The 23,577-nt window shown below is 42.7% G+C and overlaps 1 protein-coding gene across 1 annotated transcript in view; it reads right to left on the bottom strand.

Annotated features, from left to right (window-relative positions):
• Positions 1–21,224, bottom strand: part of znf366 (zinc finger protein 366) — a 73,228-nt gene extending 52,004 nt beyond the window's left edge. Inside the window, exon 1 of the mRNA XM_078564136.1 lies at positions 21,104–21,224. The gene's annotated coding sequence lies outside the window, so the exon portion shown is untranslated. The remainder of the gene's footprint in view (positions 1–21,103) is intronic.
• Between the last annotated feature and the right edge of the window lie 2,353 nt (positions 21,225–23,577).

Raw genomic sequence — 23,577 nt, 5'->3', positions numbered from 1 at the left:
GCCAAGTGTTTAAACCTTTCAATTTAAAAATACAGTCAGCATCCAGGCCCCCATTGTGGAGGGGGAGCCCTGCCGCCACAGGAAAAAATGGCCCAGGGATGGGATGGTGCTGGCAAACCAATCCACATGGCCGGAGGCATGAATTTTCATGCCCGCCCACCTGACTACTTTGGTGGTCATTGGTGGTCATCTTCCAAGATTCTATAGATTCTGGAACAGTTCCTACAGATTGGAGGGTAGCTAATGTAACCCCACTATTTAAAAAGGGAGGTAGAGAGAAAACAGGGAATTATAGACCAGTCAGCATGTCGTCGGTAGTGGGGAAAATTCTAGAGTCCATTATTAAAGATTTAATAGCTGAGCACTTGGAAAACAGTGGCAGAATTGGACAGAGTCAGCATGGATTTACGAAAGGGAAATCATGCTTGACAAATCTATTAGAATTTTTCGAGGATGTAACCAGTAGAGTTGATGAGGAGGAGCCAGTGGATGTGGCTTATTTGGACTTTCAGAAGGCTTTCGACAAAGCCCCACATAAGAGATTGGCGTGTAAGATTAAAGCGCATGGGATTGGGGGTAGTGTATTGAGATGGATAGAAAACTGGTTGGCAGACAGGGAACAAAGAGTAGGAATAAATGGGTCTTTTTCCGAATGGCAGGCGGTGACTACTGGGGTACCGCAGGGATCGGTGCTGGGACCCCAGTTATTCACAATATATAATAATGATTTAGATGAGGGAACTAAATGTAATATCTCCAAATTTGCAGATGACACAAAGCTGGGTGGGAGAGTGAGCTGTGAGGAGGATGCAGAGATGCTTCAGTGTGATTTGGACAAGCTGAGTGAGTGGGCAAATGCATGGCAGATGTAGTATAATGTGGATAAATGTGAGGTTATCCACTTTGGTAGCAAAAACAGGAAGGCAGGTTATTATCTGAATGGCTATAAATTAAGAGAGGGGAATGTGCAACGAGACCTGGGTGCCCTCGTACACCAGTCGCTGAAGGTAAGCATGCAGGTGCAGCAGACGGTAAAGAAGGCAAATGGTGTGTTGGCCTTCATAGCCAGAGGATTCGAGTCCAGAAACAGGGATGTCTTGCTGCAATTGTACAGGACCTTGGTGAGACCACACTTGGAATATTGTGTGCAGTTTTGGTCTCATTAACTGAGGAAGGATGTACTTGCTATAGAGGGAGTGCAGCGAAGGTTTACCAGACTGATTCCTGGGATGGCAGGACTGACATATGAGGAGAGATTGAGTCAGTTAGGATTATGTTCGCTGGAGTTCAGAAGAATGAGGGGGGATCTCATAGAAACCTATAAAATTCTAACAGGACTAGACAGGGTAGATGCAGGAAGGATGTTCCCGATGGTGGGGGAATCCAGAACCAGGGGACACAATCTAAGGATACGGGGTAGACCATTTAGGACTGAGATGAGGAAAAATTTCTTCACCCAGAGAGTGGTGAGCCTGTGGAATTCGTTACCAAAGAAAGTAATTGAGGCCAAAACATTGTATGTTTTCAAGGAGTTAGATATAGCTCTTGAGGTGAAAGGGATCAAAGGATATGGGGAGAAAGCAGGAGCAGGCTATTGAGTTGGATGATCAGCTATGATCATAATGAATGGCGGAGCAGGCTCGAAGGGCCGAGTGGCCTACTCCTGCTCCTAGTTTCTATATTCTATGTACACATTTGCCCCCATTGGGGGGTCTAATAATCCTGCCTCACTTAAAATCACTTACAATGACTTTGAAAAAAATTTACTGAGCCATTTAAAAGTTTAATTGGTGTACATTAGTCAGTTTCTTAGGCCTGGATTTTCTGGCCCATGCGCAGCGGCTCTCTTTGTCGTGGATGCCACGCCATTTGAAGCAGCCAAAAGTCCACTGACTCCGCCAGGACCAGAAGATCCCCCCAGTGGGCGGGGCCAGAAAATCCCACCCTTAGTAAATTAAATATTTTTGCGATATGGGAAATCTTTTAAAATATGCTGATTGGTGCTTCTGCTAAGGATATGAATGCAATATTAAAATAGTGCAATCCTAACCTGTACAATCGGTGGAACCTCATAATTTTGACCTGGGGACTGGCCAGATTTTGGGCATGGCTCGCTTTGGGCGAATTGAATCTTGAGCCAGCATATAAGATCATGGAAAACATGGGTGGAAGTGGTTTTGGGCATATCTCACTTAGGTTTGAAATCCCCAATCTTTTACATTGGTTAGTTCAATTTTGCCAGGATAGCATTGACATTACACTTGCATAAACAAGCAGAAACTCAACCCAGGGTACTGTGTCATGTCTTTTATGAATAATTCTGGTGTCTACCTCTTGTTCTTGGAACGTGTTTCCCTAATAAGTGCCAGAAAATCAAATCCTCTTTCTAAAACATGCCTACAGATTTTCTGGGGAGATATCGATATGAAAAGGAGTAGATAAACACAGCTGTTGATTTCATCAGACTGAGAGAATTTTGGCAGTGAAAATGAAAGGACAAACTTGCATTCATATAGCACCTTATGTGACCTCAAGATGTCCAAAAGTGCTTTCCAGTTAATTACGTACTTTTGAAGTGTAGTCACTGTTGGATTTGTAGTATTGGGGGATCTGGCATATCAAGGGTTAATGTGGGATTGAGAAACAGCACCGCCCACAGTGTGATGTAAAGAGACACATGACTGGAGACTAGAGTTAGTTGTGGACTGGGCAGAGACCTGCGTAGAAGCAAGCATGGAGTTAGCTCGTAGCTTGGGCTATACCCTGTGTAGATGTACACAAGTTATGTGTTATCAATAAACACTTAATGTTCAACTATACTAGACTCAGAACCTCTTTGTGAGACCTACTCAACATACAACATACAACAGTAATGTTGCAGACAATTTATGCACAGCGAAATCCCTCCAGCAGCAATGAAATACATGAACTCTCTTCCTCAAAAGGTGGTGGAAGCAGGATCATTAAATATTTTTGAGGTAGAGGGAGATAGATTCTTGATAAGCAAGGGGTAAAAGGTTACCGGGGTAGGTGGGAATATGAAGTTGAGGTTACAATCAGATCAGCCATGATCTTATTGAATGGCGGAGCAGGCTTGAGGGGCTGAGTGGCCTACTCCTGCTCCTAGTTCGTTTGTATGTTCATATGTTATTGGGCAACAAGTTGCGTTCAGAGTTGCTCTGAGATCACTGTGGTTGGATTCGACTGTAGCACTTTGTGGGCTGTGGGTTTCACAAATCACAAGTGATTGTCATTCTAAGAGTCTTACGAAGGAAGTGGAAGAATAACAGATTTTTTATTTGGGTGTTTGAGAAGTATAACGGTGATCTGCTCAAGGGCAGCTCCTCTCCATGTCTCATGGTCCTGTGCTTTCATTTTCTGTTGCTTTTAAGAGCCACCTATCTTCAACTTCAATGATCAACATGCCTAAAGAAAACACAAGTCCTTTTCTCAAAATATCCTCTGCCTTTAAGCAGCCATTGTCTCCTTGGGATTCCAGCTCTTCTGCCATCTCCACCTAAAAGTTGCTGGTTCTGCTGTTGGCCATGGCTTGTAACACTGAGCATGGAACCCTTAGCTGGCCTGGGGGACTCTCAAAAGGGCAGGGAAAACCACTCACTGAGGTCTCAGATGACTCTGCTACCCTGGTTTTCGAAGACTGCATTGCAGATACAGCTTGCATAATATTTATCTAGTATCACCTCTTCTAAAAGTTCTTTAAGTGATAATAAACTGACTGTGAAAGTTTCTATATTTTGAGAGACATAAGATATAGTGAACTTGAGAAATGAGGGTCTCTTCACTACAGCTGAGAAGGCAAACATTGGCCTGATACATATATTAGACTTTGTAAACTTTCTGTGTCTAGAGATGCATGAGGCAGACAAAGCCCATGCTTATGCCTGTTTTTCATAGCTTGTTGGAAGGATTTGCAGGTTGATAATCAGCCTGTTTGACCATGTTATGAATACACCTCCCTTGGCCATCAAGTCCCGGGCCAGAATTTTACGCTGGTTGTGCGGGTGTGCGCCTGACCCAACAGCGTGTGGAATCACATGAGGAGACGTCGGGTGCATGTCTCGACACCATCGCGCACTTACACGATATCTCGCTCAGCGGGCGTGCTTCCAACTGCTGTGCACGCCCGCTGACAATTAAGCAGGCGATTAAGCCCATTATGGAAGCAATTGAAATTGTTTTTGTGTGGCTTGTCCACTTTTATGGTTGGAGGACAGACCAATCAGCCAGGCGGCCTTTATATTTTCGCTGAAACCTTGATCCAGGGCGGGATGAAATGTCCAGGGTGAAATATAATAAAAAGAGATATCTGGGGACTAATGTTTTTTTAGTTCTGCTGTCAGGTGCTGAATAGATACAGTTTGGTGCATTTTTTTTCTTGCCATTTAATCTGTCCAGGTCTGCAGCTCCCTGAGGCAGCTGCTCAGCAGCTGTCTGCCTTCAGGGAACTCGCTATAAGTGCCCACTGCACCCTGACTTTTGTTGGTGCCTGCCCTCTTCCCGCTGCCCCCCTCCCTCACTTGGCAGTGCTGAGGCTTTCTCAGCGCGTGTTTCACTCTGGCTGGCCATTAATCAGCCAACCAGCGTGAAATTGCATTCGGAGGCCGAATACATTTCACATCCCCTTCCGGGCCCACCGATCGTGCACGCCCGACAAACATAAGACTCAGGCCCTGGAGTGAGACTCATAACCAGAGCTTCTGTCTCAGAGGCAGGGGTGCTACCCATTGTGACACAGGGGCTCCCTGTTACAACTATTCAAGATTATAAAAGATTATGATAAGGTAAAAGTTAATAGATTATCTCCAATGTTTGGTGAGCCTGTAACGAGGGCACAAAGACAAAAACAACTAAAGGGAAAAAAATAGAAAAAATGCTTTACAATTTGAGGGAATGTGGAGCTATACAGAAACTTAATGAGACATCAGTTATCAAACTATAGGAAGAAAAGCAAGGCTTCAGAGAGCACACAATGCAAATTCACCATGGCGTTGCATTGTATTAGTGAAATGTATGTATCTAGCCATAGTCCTAGAGGACCATAAGACCCCTCTCTCCTTTAGAGAGACACATTTTGGCTATTCAGAGCTTGAGGGACACTACTTTGCAAGCATGGGGCAAGGGCTCCATGAATTACCAAAGCCAGCTCAGGGATTATTTGCACAGTCGGGATCATATGCTAGCCATCTAGCCAGCTGAGCTAACCAGACTTTTATTAGAGCAAGATAAATATTAGAAAAGACTTGAAAATGTGGAATTTTTAAAATAAAACACTACAGTGTGGCCTAGGTTACAGACCACGTCCAAAAGATGAAATGATAGTGATGATCCCACTGTGCCTTGTGACCCTAACACAATTTTCGTGGTGCATTCTAACTTATGAAGCAACATAAATTGTCTCTTTTATTAACACACATTCCTGAGAGCTGTGATGGAGTTATAGGCTTGAATCTTCTGGTTGGCGTACAGGGGTGGGCCCCACTCGCCGATGCATAAATTGACACGCGGTGATGTGGGGCGTACGTCACTACGCGTCATTCCGATTTTCAGTTCGGCGTGTGCGCACCAGAGTCAACTGCGCGCCCATCAAACTATCAAAGGCCTGTTAAGGCCATTTAAAAACCAATTGAAATCATTAACAGGGCTGCCTGTCCAACCTTAAGGTTGGCGGGCAGGCGAAGAGCCCAGGCGGCCTTCGCATTTCTCATGAAACCTCATCCACGGGCGGGATGAGGTTTCATGAAGGCTTTATAAATTAAATAAATTCTTTTATTGAAATACATAAACATATCCCAGCTCATGTGACACTGTCACATGAGGGGACATGTCTGAGTAATTTTTAAAAACCTTTTTTCCCTTTTTCATAATGAAATTAACCTCCATGAGGCAGCTCCGTGCCTCAGGGAGATTTCTGTGCTCTTTCGCGCGCATGTGGGCCTTAATTGGCCCATGCATGTAAAATGGCGATGCGCAGCCAATCCCGAGCGGCGGTCAGCTGCGCGCCCACTCCCGCCCAGCCCACACAACAGGGAGAAAATTCTCCCCATAGTGAATGACTGGGAAAACTCTATTAGAATTTTAGGGCCCCTAAATCAATGTAAAACACTTGTTCAGACAGTTAAGTGTCCAATTCTGAACACCATACTTAAGGAGGGACATGAAGGCTTTGGAGAGGGTATGGAAGAGATTTCCTGGCATGGTTCAGGAAGGCAATCTCAGAATGAAGAAGCAGGGGTTGTTCTCCTTGGAGCAGAGATGGCGAGAGGGGATTTGATACTGATGTTTAAAATTGTAAAGGATTCAAATAGAGTAAATAAAGAGCAATCATTTCCAGTGACTCGTGAATGACTAACCAGAGAGCTCAGATTGAAGGTGATTGGTAAACCAGAGACAACTTTTTTTTGACGCAGCGAGTAGTGAGAATATGAAATGTACTGCGTGATAGGGTGATGGATATAAATTCATTAGTAACCTTCAAAAGGGAATTGGATGAATACTTGAGGGAGAACAAAAATGTTGGGACATGGGAAGAGCAGAGGAGTGGGACTAATTGGATTAGTCTTCAAAAGAGCTGGTGCAGACTCGATGAGCCAAATAGCCCTCTGTGCCATCCAATAATGTGATTTTATGATTCGATAATTGAAGGACAGTTAGTTTAACAAATCAGAAATGGAAAAAAATGGAATTTTTAATTAAATATCTAGTCAAAAAGAAAATAACTAGGAAGCAGCTAACAGAAAAGGATTGTGCTTGAAAAAGCTGATTAAGTTATTTGGGGCAGATTAAGTGGATGGGTGCACATGACCTTTCAGAAAGCTTTTGATAAGGTATCACAGAGAAGACAATTAGAGCAGTGTATGTATAATGGAGCTGGGGAGAGGGCATGCAAACTATTATTAACTAATTAGAAGGGAAGAAACAGAAGAGGAGCTAAGAGCCTTTTCTCAGATGGCTGGAAGTGGATAGTGGTTTTCCACAGAGCCCCTTTCTGGGACCACATCTGTTCACTGTGAACAGCAATGACTTGGATACAGGGCTAGGCTAGTCGGGGGTGATGTTCAAATTTTGTATAATAAAAGAGTAGACAAAGGAAATAACTTTGTTCTCAGCCAGACTCTCCAAAGCTAAAATCATCTGTCTTGTCGAGCCTACCTCTCCTGTTAACAAATTGCACAATGTCATTGACAACAAAATGGTCACCTTCTGACTTTGTGCTGCTGTTGACAGGTCTCACCTTTGGTAGCATATATCGGAAATTCAGGCTAGTGCAATACATGCTTTTCTGATCATTCATTTAAAGGATTAGAAATAATCCAAATTTAAACTATGCACTACCACCAGGCAAGTGTGCACAATGATAACACATGTCAGAACATTATCTAGATCTAGAGTTATGGGGCAATCTGTTCCTCACATCTGAAGGAGAATGTATGACAGTAAGCAGATTGAAGGAACAGGGCAGAGCAAAAAGGGAAATACTTTGGGAAAGGGGTTTTACATTCTTGGAGCTGCATTGCAGAAAATGAAAGAAATACTGAGCACTGGGGAGTATAATCCTGCCACTGAAAAGGAAGTAGAGATTCCTTGCAAACAAGCAACCATCTACAAAGTGGTGATAGGGATGGTGAAGGCTTGCCCAGACATATGCCTCTACCACCCACCCCCACACACAATATTCCACCAATGTGCCTTCATTCAAGGCTCTCACAAGCCAATTGTCATCCTTGATGGTGAATTTAAGCAAAGTTAACGAATGAATTTGTACTCAACCTTTAATGACCTGGGAATTGCCAAAACCATCATGCCCTCTAGCTAAGCCTGCAGCAACAATGTGTCTCTCTCCTTCACCTGTATTTAACTCCCTCCTCTTATTGCTTTAATGTCTCTCTCCTCTTCCACTTCTGTTTTGCGCTTTCTCTCTTTCTTCATTTGCTGCCTTTTCTCTTTTCCTTTATTTCTGTTTCTCTCCCTCTCTCTCCAACAGTCCTGTTTCTCACCCTCTATCTGACTTTTATCTTTCATCTCCCTCACTGCTGCCTTTCTCTTCTTCCTTACTCTCATTTCATTCTCTCTTCCTTCAATTCCATGTTGCTCTCTCTTCCTCCATGGCCTGAATTTTGCGCTCGTCGGGCGCGCGCAATCGGCGGGCCTAGGAGTGGATGGGGAACGGGCCCCTGACCGCGATTTCACGCTGCCCGGCCAATTAACGGCCAGCCAGCATGAAACGCGCCCTGAGAAAGTCTCAGCGCTGCCAGTGGAGGCAGGAAGAGGGCGGGTGCCAATGTCACCACGGGTGACATCACCCCTGCCTCAGGGACCTCCAAATAATGGAAGAAAGCACAAAAATGTCCATGCAACACAATCAAGGCCCTGAAAACACACCTCACAAAAACGCTGTCCCCAGATATTTCTTTTTATTTTATATCCTAACGGAGATTTCATCCCGCCCTTGGATGATTAAAACGTGAATTCCACCCACCTGTTTTGCCCATGCAACGAGTTAAAAATTGCACGGGCAACGTAAAATCATGGTCAATAGGCTTTTTAGTGGCCTTAATTAGCCCTTGAATTGTCGGCTGGCATTGCTCCGACTCCTGCGCGCGCCCGCCCACCTCAATATTGCACGTGTGCGCGATGACGTCGGGATGCACGCCCGATGTCTTTTCGCGCCATTTTACATGCACTCTGGTCAGGCACGTGCCTGATCTCGGAATGCAAGATTCAGGCCCATGTCTGTCTCCTGACCTCTTCATCTCTCTGCTACTTCACTATTACCTTCCCGTCTTTCCTCTCTTACTTGCATCTTTTGCTCACCTCTCTAACTTCTCTTTCTCTGGTTTTAAACCTTTCCCTTTTTCCTCCTTTCTCTAAAAGGGTGGGTATTTTGAAAAATACAGCACTTTGAAACAGACAGTTAGGCTTTTGCCAAATACTCAGCAGGATTTTGAGAAATATTCAGCACGACCTCTTATTAAAGAGCATTAAATTAAAGGTTTGGGGCATAGGATCACAGGAATAGGAGTAGGCCATTAAACCTCAAGTCTGCTCTGCCACTCATTGAAATCATGGCTGATCTGTGGCCTAACTCCATATATCTGCCTTTGCCCCTTATCCTTTAGTATGTTTTCTTCCTCTGTGTGAGTGGCACAGTAATAGTCTGATGGTTTCCTTTAAAATAAAAGGTTACTTTTTTGTATCTCCATCTGGTCAGTTCAGGGCAAAATTGACTGAGCTCTGGGATCTACTACAGTTAGCTCTATATAGTTGGCTGTAAAACACCAGGGCTAAAATGAACACAGCAGCATTTAATGAAATTTAAGTTATGGCTTATGATGTATGCCAAAAACTGCAGATAGAATTCAGAGCTTGAAGGAATAAACAATACAATGGAGTGGATCTGCAGATAATACTGTCTAATTAGGACAATCTTAGCTCAGTGTCCTAAAGGTGTAAGGGCATGGGGTAACTTTACAATTAGCGCTGGTACTCGCAAGCAAGATTGTCACTTTGTATGAAAAAGTATGATTCTGATGATAAGTCCCAGACCTGAAATGTTAACAGTTTCTCTCTCCAAAGATGCTGCCAGACCTGCTGAACATTTCCAGCATTTCTGTTTTTATTTCAGATTTCCAGCATCCACCTTATGTATTATTGTGATTTTGTGTGCTTTGGTACCCCCTATTAATAGAGACATAATAATGTGAAAATCCCCCACTGTGTCACTGCAGTGCAGGTAAATCTGTGGCCATTCTTCTGGCATTAATTTGGGTATGGGCGAAAATGGATTATTCCTACCAAGAGTAGCAAGTTTTTTAAATTATATTTTAACAGGATTTTAAAAAAATAAAATAATAATAATGACACCAGATTACAGTTTTTTGATGACTGAAAATGTTGCGGTACAGGCCCAACAAACAATGAGCAATTTTAAATCACTTTCTGCTCTTCAATAACATTTTAAAAAATTCATTCTTGGATGTGGGCATCATGACAAGGCCAGTGTTTGTTTCCCACCCCTAATTGCCCTTAAACAGGTGGTGGTTAGCTTTCTACAACTGTGTGGCTCGCTAAGCCATTTCAGAGGGCAGTTAAGAGTCAGCCACATTGGTGTGAGTCTGCAGGCCAGACTGGGTAAGGATGGTAGATTTCTTCCCCTAAAGGACATTAGTGAACCAGAATCACAGAATCACACAGTGCAGAAGAGGCCCTTCGGCCCATCGAGTCTGCACCGACACGTGAGAAACACCTGACCTACCTACCTAATCCTATTTACCAGCACTTGACCCATAGCCTTGAATGTTATGACATGCCAAGTGCTCATCCAGGTATTTTTTAAAGGATGTGAGGCAACCCACCTCCACCACCCTCCCAGGCAGCGCATTCCAGACCGTCACCACCCTCTGGGTAAAAAAGTTTTTCCTCACATCCCCCCTAAACCTCCTGCCCCTCACCTTGAACTTATGTCATGACTGACCCTTCAACTAAAGGGAACAGCTGCTCCCTATCCACCCTGTCCACGCCCCTCATATTTTTGTACACCTCGATCAGGTCGCCCCTCAGTCTTCTCTGCTCCAACGAAAACAACCCAAGTCTATCCAACCTCTCTTCATAACTTCAATGTTTCATCCCAGGTAACATCCTGGTGAATCTCCTTTGCACCCCGTCCAGTGCAATCACATCCTTCCTATAATGTGGCGACCAGAACTGCACACAGTACTCCAGCTGTGGCCTCACCAAGATTCTATACAACGACAACATGAACTCCCTACTTTTGTAATCTATACCTCGATTGATAAAGGCAAGTGTCCCATATGCCTTTTTCACCACCCCACTAACATGCCCCTCCGCCTTCAGAGATCTATGGACACAAGTGCCAAGGTTTTCCTCAAAACTTCCTAGTGTCATGCTGTTCATTGAATACTTCCTTGTCAAATTACTCCTTCCAAAGTGTATCACCTCACACTTTTCAGGGTTAAAATCCATCTGCCACTTATCTGCCCATTTGACCATCCTGTCTATATCTTCCTGTAGCCCAAGACACTCAACCTCACTGTTAACCACCTGGCTAATCTTTGTGTCATCCGCAAACTTATTAATCCTACCCCCCACATAGTCATCTCTGTTGTTTATATAAATGACAAATAATAGGGGACCCAGCACAGATCCCTGTGGTATGCACTGGACACTGGCTTCCAATCACTGAAGTATCCTTCTGTCATCACCCTCTGTCTCTTACAACTAAGCCAATTTTGAATCCACCTCATTAAATTACCCTGTATCCCATGTGCATTTGCCTTCTTTATAAGTCTCCCATTTGGGACCTTGTCAAAGGCTTTGCTGAAATCCATATAAACTACATCAACTGCACTACCCTCATCCACACACCTGGTCACCTCCTCAAAAAATTCAATCAAATTTGTTAGGCATGGCCACCCTCTGACAAAGCCATGCTGACCATCCCTGATCAAATCTTGCCTCTCCAAGTGGAGATAGATCCTCTTCTTCAGAATTTTCTCCAATAGCTTCCCTACCACTGATGTGAGACTCACTGGCCTGTAGTTCCCTGGCTTATCTCCACAACCCTTCTTAAATAGCAGAATCACATTAGCTGTTCTCCAGTCCTCTGGCACCTCCCCTGTGGCCAGAGAGGAATTAGAAATTTGGGTCAGAGCCCCTGCGATCTCCTCCCTTGCCTCCCTCAGCAGTCTGGGACACAAATCATCTGGACCTGGAGAATTGTCCACTTTTAAGCCTGTCAACAACTCCAATACCTTGTCACTCCCGATATTAATTTGCTCAAGAACCTCGCAGTCTCTCTCCCTGAGTTCGATACCTTCATCCTCATTCTCTTGGGTGAAGGTGGATGTGAAGTATTCGTTCAACTCTCTACCGGTGTCCTCTGGCTCCACCCATAGATTGCCCCCTTGGTCCCTTATGGGCCCTACTCTTTCCCTGGTTATCCTCTTCCCATTGATATACTTATAGAGTATCTTGGGATTTTCCCTACTTTTACCAGCCAGAGCTTTCTCATATTCCCTCTTTGCTCTCCTAATTGCTTTCTTAAGCTCCACCCTGTACTTTCTGTACTCCACTAATGCCTCTGCTGATTTGCTTCCCTTGTACCTGCTAAAAGCCTCTCTTTTCCTTCTCATCGTATCCTGAATATCTCTGGTCATCCATGGTTCCCTGGGCTTGTTACTCCTTCCTATCACCCTAGAGGGAACATGTTGAGCCTGTACCCTCCCCATTCCCTTTTTGAACACCCCTCACTGCTCCTCTGTAGATTTCCCCACAAGTAGCTGTTCCCAGTCAACCTTGGCCAGATCCTGCCTTATTTTACTAAAATCCGCTCTCCCCCAATCCAAAACATTTTTTTGCAACTTTTCTATTTCTTTGTCCATAACAAGCTTAAATTGTACCATGTTGTGGTCGCTATCGCTAAAATGCTCCCCCACCACCACCTCAGCCACCTGTCCAGCTTCATTCCCCAGAAATAAGTCCAGCACTGCGCCGTCCCTTGTTGGACCCTCTACATATTGACCTAAAAAGTTCTCCTGTACACATTACAAGAAATCTACTCCATCCAAGCCCTTAACACTATGTCTATCCCAACTAATGTTGGGAAAGTTGAAATCACCTAATATAATTACCCTATTATTATTGTTTACACACCTCCGCAAATTGTGCACATATTTGCTCCTCAATTTCCTGTTGACTATCTGGGTGTCTATAATAAACACCTAACAATGTGGCTGCCCCTTTTTTATTCCAAAGCTCTACCCACAAAACTTCATTCGATGCCCCTCCAAGATATCATCTCTTCTTACTGCAGTAACGGACTCCTTAACTAATAATGCAATGCCTCCTCCTCTTTTACCCCTTCCCCTGAAGATTCTATATCCCGGAATGTTGAGCTGCCAATCCTGCCCCTCCCTCAATCACGTCTCAGTGATGACTACTATATCACAATTCCACATGTCAATCCTCACCCTTAACTCACCAGATGGGTTTTATGACAATTTGGTAGTTTCAAGATCACTTTTAATGAGACTAGCATTTTATTCCAGATTTATTAATTGAATACAAATTCTTGCAGGAACCATGGTGGGTTTTGAACTGAGGTCATTGGAGCATTAGTCTGGGTCTCTGGCAAGTAACGTTACCAGTATGTTACCATCCCCCTAAATGAATAAATCAATCCTTGTGGTCTTAAATTAAAAATTAGTTTCTATAAGATACCATTTTTTATTCATTCTCAGGATGGCAGCATCGCCGGCAAAGCCAGCTTTTATTACCCTTCTCTATTTGCCTTTAAGAAGGTAGTGGTTAGTTGCCTTCTTGAATCGTTGCCGTCCATGAAGTGTTGATATGCCCACAGGCTGTTAAGGATGACGTTCCAGGACTTTAACCCAGGGGCAGTGAAGAAATAGTTCCAAGTCAGAGTGGTGTTGCAGGTGACGGTGTTCCCATGTGTACTGCTGCCATTATCCTTCTTGGTGATAGATGTCAGGGGCTTGAAATGTGCTGTTGAACTAGGAGCCTTGGTGAGTTGCTGCAGTGTATCTTGTAGATGATACACACTGCTGCCACTGTGTGCCGGTGGTGGAGAGGATGAATGCTTAAGGTGTGGATGGGATGTTGATCAAGTGAGCTGCTTTGATTTGGATGGTGTCAGGTTTATTGAGTGTTGTTAGAGCTGCACTCATCTAGACAAGTGGAGACTATTCCATCACACTCCCGACTTGTGTCTTGTAGATGGTGGACAGACTTTGGGGAGTCTAGAGATGTGTTACTCTCTGCAGAATTGGCTCTTAGAGCCAAAGTATTTACGTGGCTGGTCCACTTAAATTTCTGGTCAATGGTAACCCTCAGAATGTTGATGGTTAACATCAACATTATGGGGGATTCAGCAATGGTAATGTTGTCCACTCAGTCAATAATTTTGTTTCAGGCTTTCTTAACAACTTACAAAAATGCCCGAACAAACATTTTAGATCATCTTACAGGGCAGGTTTTTCCGATCGGCAAACGGGGGTGGGGCCTGCTCGCTGATGCGTAAAATGATGTGGGGATACGTCGGGCATGCATCCCGATGTCACCACGCGTCATTTAGATTTTCAGTTCGGCGGGCGTACAGCCGAATCGGCTGCGCGCCCGCCAAACTGTCAACAGCCTGTTAAGACCATTAAAAAGTGAATTCACGTCATTGATAGACCTGTCCGTCCAATCTTAAGTTTGGTGGGCAGGCCAGGAGCCCAGGTGGGCCTCGTAAAAAGCACGAAACCTCATCCACTGGCGGGATGAGGTTTCATGAGGGTATTTAAATTTTAAAGAAAGCTTTCAATAAAAGTTATGGACGTGTCCCAACTCATATGACAGTGTCACATGAGGGGACATGACAGGGAAAAATTTTAAATATGTTCATTAAAATTTTTAAATGTGAGCCGATCTCCCTGATGCAGCACCTTGCCTCAGGGAGATCTGTGTGCTCTTTCACACGCATGCGCGCGATAGCGCACTCCCAGCTGAGGAAACCCCCACTCGCCCGCACAAGGAGCGCATAGCACTTCCTGGCAGACGTCACACTGGGTGGGCCTTAATTGGCCTGCCAACTTAAAACGGCTGCCCCCACCCCCCCCCCCACCGACCGGGGGCGCTGATCGGAAGGCCGCCTACCGGCGCCCTCTCCTGCACTTCCCCCCCTCAGTGGGGGGGAAAATGTTGCCCACTGAATCTTTTTTCGGTAAAACCACAGCATCGATTTATTCTGCTAAACTAGAAGACTTTGAAATTTCATACGGCTCTCTCTACACTATCAGCAAGATACCACTGACCTCCCACATTACTATTTACTCAGAGTGAATATGCAAACAGTTAAAAAACATCAGCTTTCTTTTTACTCAGTCACCATTAATATACCACTGGTTTTACATAACTTTCATTTTATAACACAAACCTTAATGTTTTTATCTCCATTCAACCAAAGGATATTAGTGCCAGGGAATACGATGCTTCAGCGCTTTCTACAAATTAATGTCAGAATCAATTCTTTCGAGTCAGGTACTACACAGGAAGATTCATGGTAATGCAGTTATTGCTTTGCCCAGTCTCAAAGAGCATCAAAAAACTGCAAAAGTGCTGGAAATAAATAATTTACATTTATATAGCCCCCTTCTCAACTTTAGGATGCTCTGAAGCATTTCACAGCCAACAAATAATTTTTGATGTACAGTCACTGTTGTAATGTGACAGCTAACTTTTCCCACAGCAAGCTCTCACAACTATCAAGTATCAAATATCAAGACAAATTAAACCACTTTTTAGCGATATTAGTTCAAGGATAAAAGTTAGCCAGGATGCCAGCTCTTTTTCAAATAGTGCCGTTACAATCCTTTACCTTTGCCTGAGAGGTGGGACCTTATTTAATTTTTCATCCAAAAGGCAGCACAATATTACATGGCCTATTCTCTGCAATGGGAGTTGAACCCACAACCTTCTGAGTGCAAAAATCTGGCAGATGGAGTTGTTCACTTTGGCAGGAAGAATAAAAAAGCTGAGTATTACTTAAACGAAGAACGACTGCAGAATTCTGAGGTGCAAAGGGATCGAAGTGTTCTGATGCTTGAGTCACAAAAAGTTAGTGTGCAGGTACAGCAAGTAATTAAGAGGTATAATGGAATGTTATCCTTTTTATGAGAGGAATTGAACATAAAAGTAAGGATGTTATGCTTCAGTTATACGGGACATTGATAAGACCATATCTCGAATATCGTGTGCAGTTTTGTTCTCCTTGTTTAAGGGAGGAAGTAAATGTGTTGGAGGCAGTTCAGGGGAGGTTTACGAGATTCATGCCTGGAATGATCGGATTGTCTTATGGGGAAAGATTGGATAGCCTGGGCTTATTTCCACTGGAGTTTAGAAGAGTGAGGATTGACTTGTTTGAAGCATATAAGGTGTTGACAAGGTGGGCATGGAAAGGAAGTTTCCTCTTATGGGTGAGTCCAGAACTAGAACTACTGTTTTAAAATTAGGGGTTGCCCTTTTAGAGATGAGGAGAATTATTTTCCCTCAGAGGGTTGTGTGACTTTGGAACTCTCTGCCTCAGAAAGCGGTGGAAACGGGGTCATTGAATGTTTTTAAGACCATAAGACATTAGGCCCTTCGGCCCATCGAGTCTGCTCTGCCATCCAATCGTGGCTGATAAGTTTCTCAACCCCATTCTCCTGCCTTCTCCCTGTAACCTTTGATCCCCTTACCAATCAAGAACCTATCTATCTTGGTCTTAAATACACTCAATGACTTGGCCACCACAGCCTGCTGTGGCAATGAATTCCATAGATTCACCACTCTCTGGCTAAAGAAGTTTCTCCTCATCTCTATTCTCCTCATCTTCTACCCTTTACTCTGAGGCTATGCCCTCGGGTCCTAGTCTCTCCTACTAATGGAAACATCTTCCCCACGTCCACTCTATCCAGGCCTTTCAGTATTCTGTAAGTTTTAATCCGATCCCCCCCTCATCCTTCTAAACTCCATTGAGTATAGACCCAGAGTCCTCAAACATTCCTCATATGTTAAGCCTTTCATTCCTGGGATCGTTCTCATGAACTTCCTCTGGACCCTCTCCAGGGCCAGCACATCCTTCCTGAGATATGGGGCCCAAAATTGCTCACAATATTCTAAATGTGGTCTGACTGGAGCCTTATAAAGCCTTAGCAGCACATCCGTGCTTTTATATTCTAGTCCTCTCGAATTAAATGTCAACACTGCATTTGCCTTCCTAACTACTGACTCAACCTGCAAGTTAACCTTAAGAGAATCCTGGACTAGGACTCCCAAGTCCCCTTGCACTCCAGATTTCTGAATTCTCTCCCCATTTAGAAAATAGTCTATGCCTCTATTCTTCCTACCAAAATGCATGACCTCACACTTCCCCACGTTGTATTCCATCTGCCACTTCTTTGCCCACTCTCCTAACCTGTCCAAATCCTTCTGCAGCCTCCCCACCTCCCCAATACTACCTGTCCCTCCACCTATCTTTGTATCATCTGCAAACTTAGCCAGAATGCCCTCAGTTCCTTCGTCTAGATCATTAATGTATAAAGTGAAAAGTTGTGGTCCCAACAATGTCCCCTGCGGAACTCCACTAGTCACCGGCCGCCATCCTGAGAAGGACCCCCTTATCCCCACTCTCTGCCTCCTGCCAGACAGCCAATCTTCTATCCATGCTAGTACCTTGCCTCTAACACCATGGGCTTTTATCTTGCTGAGCAGCCTCCTGTGCGGCACCTTGTCAAAGGCCTTCTGGAAGTCCAAGTAGATAACATCCATTGGCTCTCCTTTGTCTAACCTACTCGTTACCTCCTCAAAGAATTCTAACAGATTTGTCAGGCATGACCTCCCCTTGATGAAACCATGCTGACTTTGCCCTATTTTACCATGCACATCCAAGTATTCTGAAATCTCATCCTTAATAATGGACTCTAAAATCTTACCAACGACTGAGGTCAGGCTAATCGTCCTGTAATTTCCCGTCTTTTTCCGCCTCACTCCCCTCTTAAACAGGCAGAGGTAGATAGATTCTTCTTAGGTTAGGGAATCGAAGGTTATCGGGGTTAGATGGGAATGTGGAATTCGAAACACAAACAGATCAGCCATAATCTCATTGAATGGTGGAGCAGGCTCGAGGAGCCGAATGGCCTATTTTGTATGTTTGTAAAGGAAGAGTGCTATCACTGAGCTAACACTGAAAATTAAATGGAATCTGAAATAAAAACAGAAGTACTGGAAATATATATAAGAATATAATAAACAAGACAGGCGAAGAGTTTGGTTATAAGACTCTACACCCAAAACACTAACCTATCTTTTCTCTTTAGAGATGCTGACCAACATGTTGTGTATTTCAATCGTCGTTACCTCTGGACTGACTATTACAACACGTTTATAGCCGACCTCCCACACAACACCCTGCATAAACTTGAGGCTATCCAATACTCTGTGGCCCTTACTCAGCACCCCTATACTTGTTGACCTACATTGGCTCCCAGTTAAGCATTGCCTCTATTTTAAAATTCCTATCCTTGTTTTCAAATCCCACCGTAGCCTTGCTCCTTCCTACCTCTGTAATGTCCCCCAGCCTCGCAACCCTCTGAGATATCTGCGTTCATCAAGTTCTAGCCTCTTGAGCATCTCCAACTTTAATCGCTCCACAGAGATAAAAACAAAAAACTGCTGCGGATGCTGGAAATCCAAAACAAAAACAGAATTACCTGGAAAAACTCAGCAGGTCTGGCAGCATCGGCGGAGAAGATAAGAGTTGACGTTTCGAGTCCAATGACCCTTCAACAGAACAGTTCTGTTGAAGGGTCATTGGACTCGAAACGTCAACTCTTCTTCTCCACCGATGCTGCCAGACCTGCTGAGTTTTTCCAGGTAATTCTGTTTTTGTTTTTAATCGCTCCACCATTGGTGACCGTGTTTTTAGTCGCCTAGGCCCTAAGCTCTGGAATTCCTTCCCTAAACCTCTCGACCTCTCTGCCTCTCATTCCTCCTTTAAAATGCTCCTTAAAATCTACCCCTTGTAACAAAGCTTATGTGGCTCGGTGTCAATTTTTGATTTGTAGGGCTCTTGTGAAGTGCCTTGAGATGTTTTCATATACTAAAGGTGCTATATAAATAAAAGCTGCTGTTGTTTTCATCTGTTTTTATCCCACAAAAACATTCTTTTCTTCATCAGTATGAAGTTTCCATTTCCTATACCATTGTTATTTTGATCTATTAAAGGAAGATTGTCAAACCTTGCTGAATTGCCTATAATGAATTTTAAAACAAATGTAAGAAAAGTAGACAAAAGGATTTAATGTAACGCTGTTAACATATTCATCACTACCACACTGCAATTTCAACTCTTCCATTCCATGGAGCAACTAAACTTTCTCCCAGAGTGAGCTAGCTTTGAATTCAAGTTCCAGAGCTGAAAGGACAATGTGTTATCCCGCCAGTCCCAACAGAGTCTTTTTGCAGTTCATAATGTTGCCATTATTTTCTTTACGTGCTATTCGGTGGAAGTGCATTTGGAACATAAGGATTTAATTAGAGCTGATGTATTGAAATGCTAACCTTTCTTTCCCTGTGACACAAATATTGATGTCACAAGTAAGAACAGAAGAACTGAACAGAAGAATTAGGAGCAGCAGTGGGCCATTCGGCCCCACGAGCTGCTCTGCCATTCAATAAGATCGTGGCTGATCTGTTTGTGGCCTTAACTCCACTTTCCAATTATTACCAGTGCAGAACTTACAAAGTGCAATAAAGAACTTGCATTGAAAGACCACCTGATCAGGTCTCAGAAAATCATCCAAAGTGCTTCAAATGGAATGATGCACATTGTGGAGTTGGAGCTGTTTTAAAAAAATAAGATTGTGTAAGTGTGCTTATTCATTTAGAAATCATTGTCCTCATGAACCTCTCAGAGATGTTATTCCACTCAGATTCTTGACTGAAGCTGAGTGACTGAAGGCTGCCTAATTAGATTTATTGTGCAAAACCTATGTCAATACTTGTTTTGGTGTTGTGGAAATTTATGGACTAACACTCCAAAATATTGGAACTGCTGACAGTGGGTATTTCAGTGGAAATGTGTGAACGGTTCAGTAATGGATTGCTGAAATAGAGAAGTGAAACCAAGTAGGCTTCTCTGCTGGTTCAAACATTATACTCTTCACTAGCATAGGGGCAGGACTGTGCTTTTGTTGTTGCAGTTTTTTTTAAATTTCTCCCTGGGAATTTACCTTTATGTGCTGATGGAGGGATTCCCATCTTTAATACTTTTAGTTTCAGTTTGTCCTTCTGCATTTGAAGCATGACTATCTCACAGACTAATTCTTTCTGTTGTGCACCTTGGAGAATATCCTTATAATAATAATGTGTGTGTGTGATTTAGTTTAAAACTCCTCATAATTTTTCTTCTGTAAAGCATTGTCTCATGCAATTAGTTTGGTACCTGCAGCTGGAGAAGACATGGCTCTATTTTACACAACAATATCATATTTGACTTTGCAGCCTATTACCTGAGCGAAGATCCCAGATTATTTTCTGATCATTTTTGAACTTTGATTTTAAAAATTACTCCACGATTGCTAAACTATTAAAGGTAAAAAAGCAGCCTTTGGAAAAGAAAGAATGATTAAAACTGTTCAAATATGTGTTTTTTCCTCTTGAGCTTAATTATTGATGTATTATTATTTTTACTCGGTATGATTATTTGCACAGTGCAATGTGCAAATTTCAATCTGATTTCATGATTGCTATTTATCACATTGCATCAGTATTGTGTGACTCTGTGTAATGTTATTTGCTAGTGATACTTCTGTAGCACCATGTCAAAGGTAGGAAAATCTGATCATTCCAAATATTTTAGCAATATTTATCAAGTTGAATGTTCGTCTATTAAAATTATAATGGAGTAAATACCTTCAAATATGGTTTAATAGATATTATTCTGATGATTTATTTGAACTTTCAAATTAAGTAACGCATCAGTAAAATCTGAACTCATCAGTTTTTTGGGCGCATATAGTTCTACATTTTGAGTCACACACAAATTATTTAGTGTGCCGAACATAACCAATGACACCACTTCATTTTTAAACATGTGAAAAATACTCCTTTGAAGAACTAACGTAAAGCTCTGAGACTGAATGGGAAGGGAAGCCGTTCTGCTGAAAGTTTGAACATTTGTACATTTTGAGATCGAACTTTCTCAGAACAACGATAAACACACACGGCTGGGTGAGGACAGAATATCTATCACTGGTCACCCAGCACTTGTATTCATAACAACTTCCTATTTTTTTCTTTCTAAAAATATAGTAATCTTACAACCATAAATTACAAGTGGAGAAACTCTAATTAAACCAGTGAACAGCTTTGTAACATTGTATGTACCCTATGAGGTTTTAGATATTTGTAATTAATTGCATTCATTCAAGTATTACGTTATCTTAGACTAAAAATCATAAGGATATTACCTTTCAGTCAATTTACATGTCAAAAGCTCAAATCCACACTTCTCAGTGCAACTTACCAGCGAGTTTCCTTAATGTGTACAGAGCACACAACTGTCTACCTGCTTCTCACAGCTTCCACACATAGATTTGATTAAAAGAAGGAACTTATCGTGTCGGTGTTTGAAACTACCCAAGAAGGAGAACAGGAACAGAATTAATTCGTTCTTTTTTTTTACAGATGAGTACCTTCGGAAAAAAAGGAAGGAAGGGAGGGGAGAGGAAGCCAACAGCCCTTTGACTTCCTGCAAAAAAATAAGGAAACTCCAGATAGTCATCTTTCTCTGAGAAAAAAAAAAAGATTCATATGGAAACAACAAAAAAGGAAATTAGATAGAGGTTTGAACCTTCATTCCCAGCCTAGATTGGGGCACTGCTTGCATTCGGGGTGTGTTATTTTTATGAAAGATAAGTATTCAAGTGCAATCTACCAGATATTAGTCAACAGAAAACATTTTGTATTGCATTTCATACTCATGTCATTAGTTGTATACATATCACAAACTCAGTTTCATTTCAGCAGCATAAATCTATCATTCCAAATGAATAATATCATTTGAATTCAATAACATATAACAGGAATGTTGCTGCAATGCAGCATAAATATACCTATGTAAAAATAACGGGGGGGATTTTACGGCAGTGGGATTTGCGTCCCCGCTGAAGTCAATGGAGTTTAGAATGGCTTGCCGCATTTTACAGCCCCGTTCCCCCCTCCCCCCACGACGGGGTCGTAAAATTCTGGCCAACATGTTTAACCTTCATGCTGTTAGGACATAAAAGAAAGAAATAGGAGCAGGAGTAGGCCATTTAACCCCTTGAGCCTCACGATCGGGGTCTCAACTCTGCTTTCCTGCCTGCCCACCATAACCCCTGTAGATCTAAAATCTGTCTAACTCGGCCTTGAATATACTCAATGACCCAGCCTCCACTAATCTCTGGGAAAGAGAATTACAAAGATTAATGGCTCTCTGAGAGAAGAAATTCCTCCTCATCTCCACTTAAATGGGAGAACCCTTATTCTGACACTGCGCCCCCTAGTTCTAGGTTCCCCTATGAGGGGAAATATCCTCTCAGTATCTACCCTGTTATACCCCTTTCAGCATCTTATATGTTCCAATAAGATCACCTCTCATTCTTCTAAACTCCAACGAGTATAGACCCCAACCTGCTCAACCACTTCTGCATAAGACAACCCCTTCATTCCAAGAATACACCGAGTGAACATTCTCTGAGCTGCCTCCAATGCAAATATATCCCTTCTTAAATAATGAGAGAGTTACAGTATGCAATACACGAGGTGTGACCTCACCAGTGTCATGTACACTTGTAGCACGAACTCCCAATTTTTATACCAGATCACCCTTGTAATAAAGGCCAACATTCTATTTGTTGCGAAAATCTAGTTCATGGTTTATATGTTTTAGAATATAATTTTTAGTTTTAGGAATATATGTTTTAGAATATAATATTTAGTTTTAGGTTGGAGGTTGAAGTGTTAAATATAAGGCAAGTGGACAAATGGATGAGAAACTGGTAAAAACAGCTCTAATGTAAATGCAACTCAAACAAGTCTGGGTTTATTATGCTTAAAAAGCAATCTGTGTTTATCTTGCAAGGTCAGAGTTGATGGTGAAAAACTGAATGAAAAATCCATCTCTAAACTTATAGTGGAGCCAGGGAGTCTGGAGAAAGGATGGTAAAGCTCCATTAGCAATATAAATTATCCATATGGGCTGCAGAATCAAAAAGTTGTGTTGAAGGCAAAACATTTGTTTGCATCTCTGTTTAAACCATCCCAAAGCATGCCACGTTGTCACAGAAAACACAAGAATTAGGAGCAGGAATAGGCTAATCGGCTCCTTAAGTCAGCTCCACCATTTGATTAGATCAAGGCTGATCTGATTGTGCCCTCAACTCCACTTTTCTGTCTGCCCGCCATAATCCTTGACTCTCTTGTCGATCAATCTATCGAACTCAGCTTTGAATGTATTCAATGACCTAGCCTCCACTGCTCTCTGTGGAGGAGAGTTCCATAGACTAACAGCCCTGTGAGAGAAAAAAAATTCTCCTTATCTTGGTCTTAAATGGGAGAGCCCTTAATTTTAAACTGTGTACCCTAGTTCTCAACTCCTGCACAAGTGGAAACATCCTCTCAGTATCCCCTCAAGACCTTCTTATATGTTTCAATAAGATCACCTCTAATTCTTCTAAACTCTAATGGGTATAGGCCCGACCTGCTCAACGTTCCCTCATAAGCTAACCTCTCCATCTCAGGAAACAGTTGAGTGAACCTTCTCTGAACTGCTTCTAATGCAATTATATCCTTTCTTAAGTAAGGAGACCAAAACTGTAGACAATACTCCAGATGCGATCTCACTATAGCCCTGTACAGCTATAGCAACACTTCCCTACTTTTATACTCAATTCCCCTTGCAATTAACACCAACATTCCATTTGCCTTCCTAATCACTTGCTGTACCTGCGTACTAAC

This window comes from Cetorhinus maximus, chromosome 2, assembly GCF_964194155.1.
Source record: "Cetorhinus maximus chromosome 2, sCetMax3.hap1.1, whole genome shotgun sequence".
NCBI lineage: Eukaryota > Metazoa > Chordata > Chondrichthyes > Lamniformes > Cetorhinidae > Cetorhinus > Cetorhinus maximus.
This window is presented reverse-complemented; position numbering and strand designations above follow the sequence as displayed.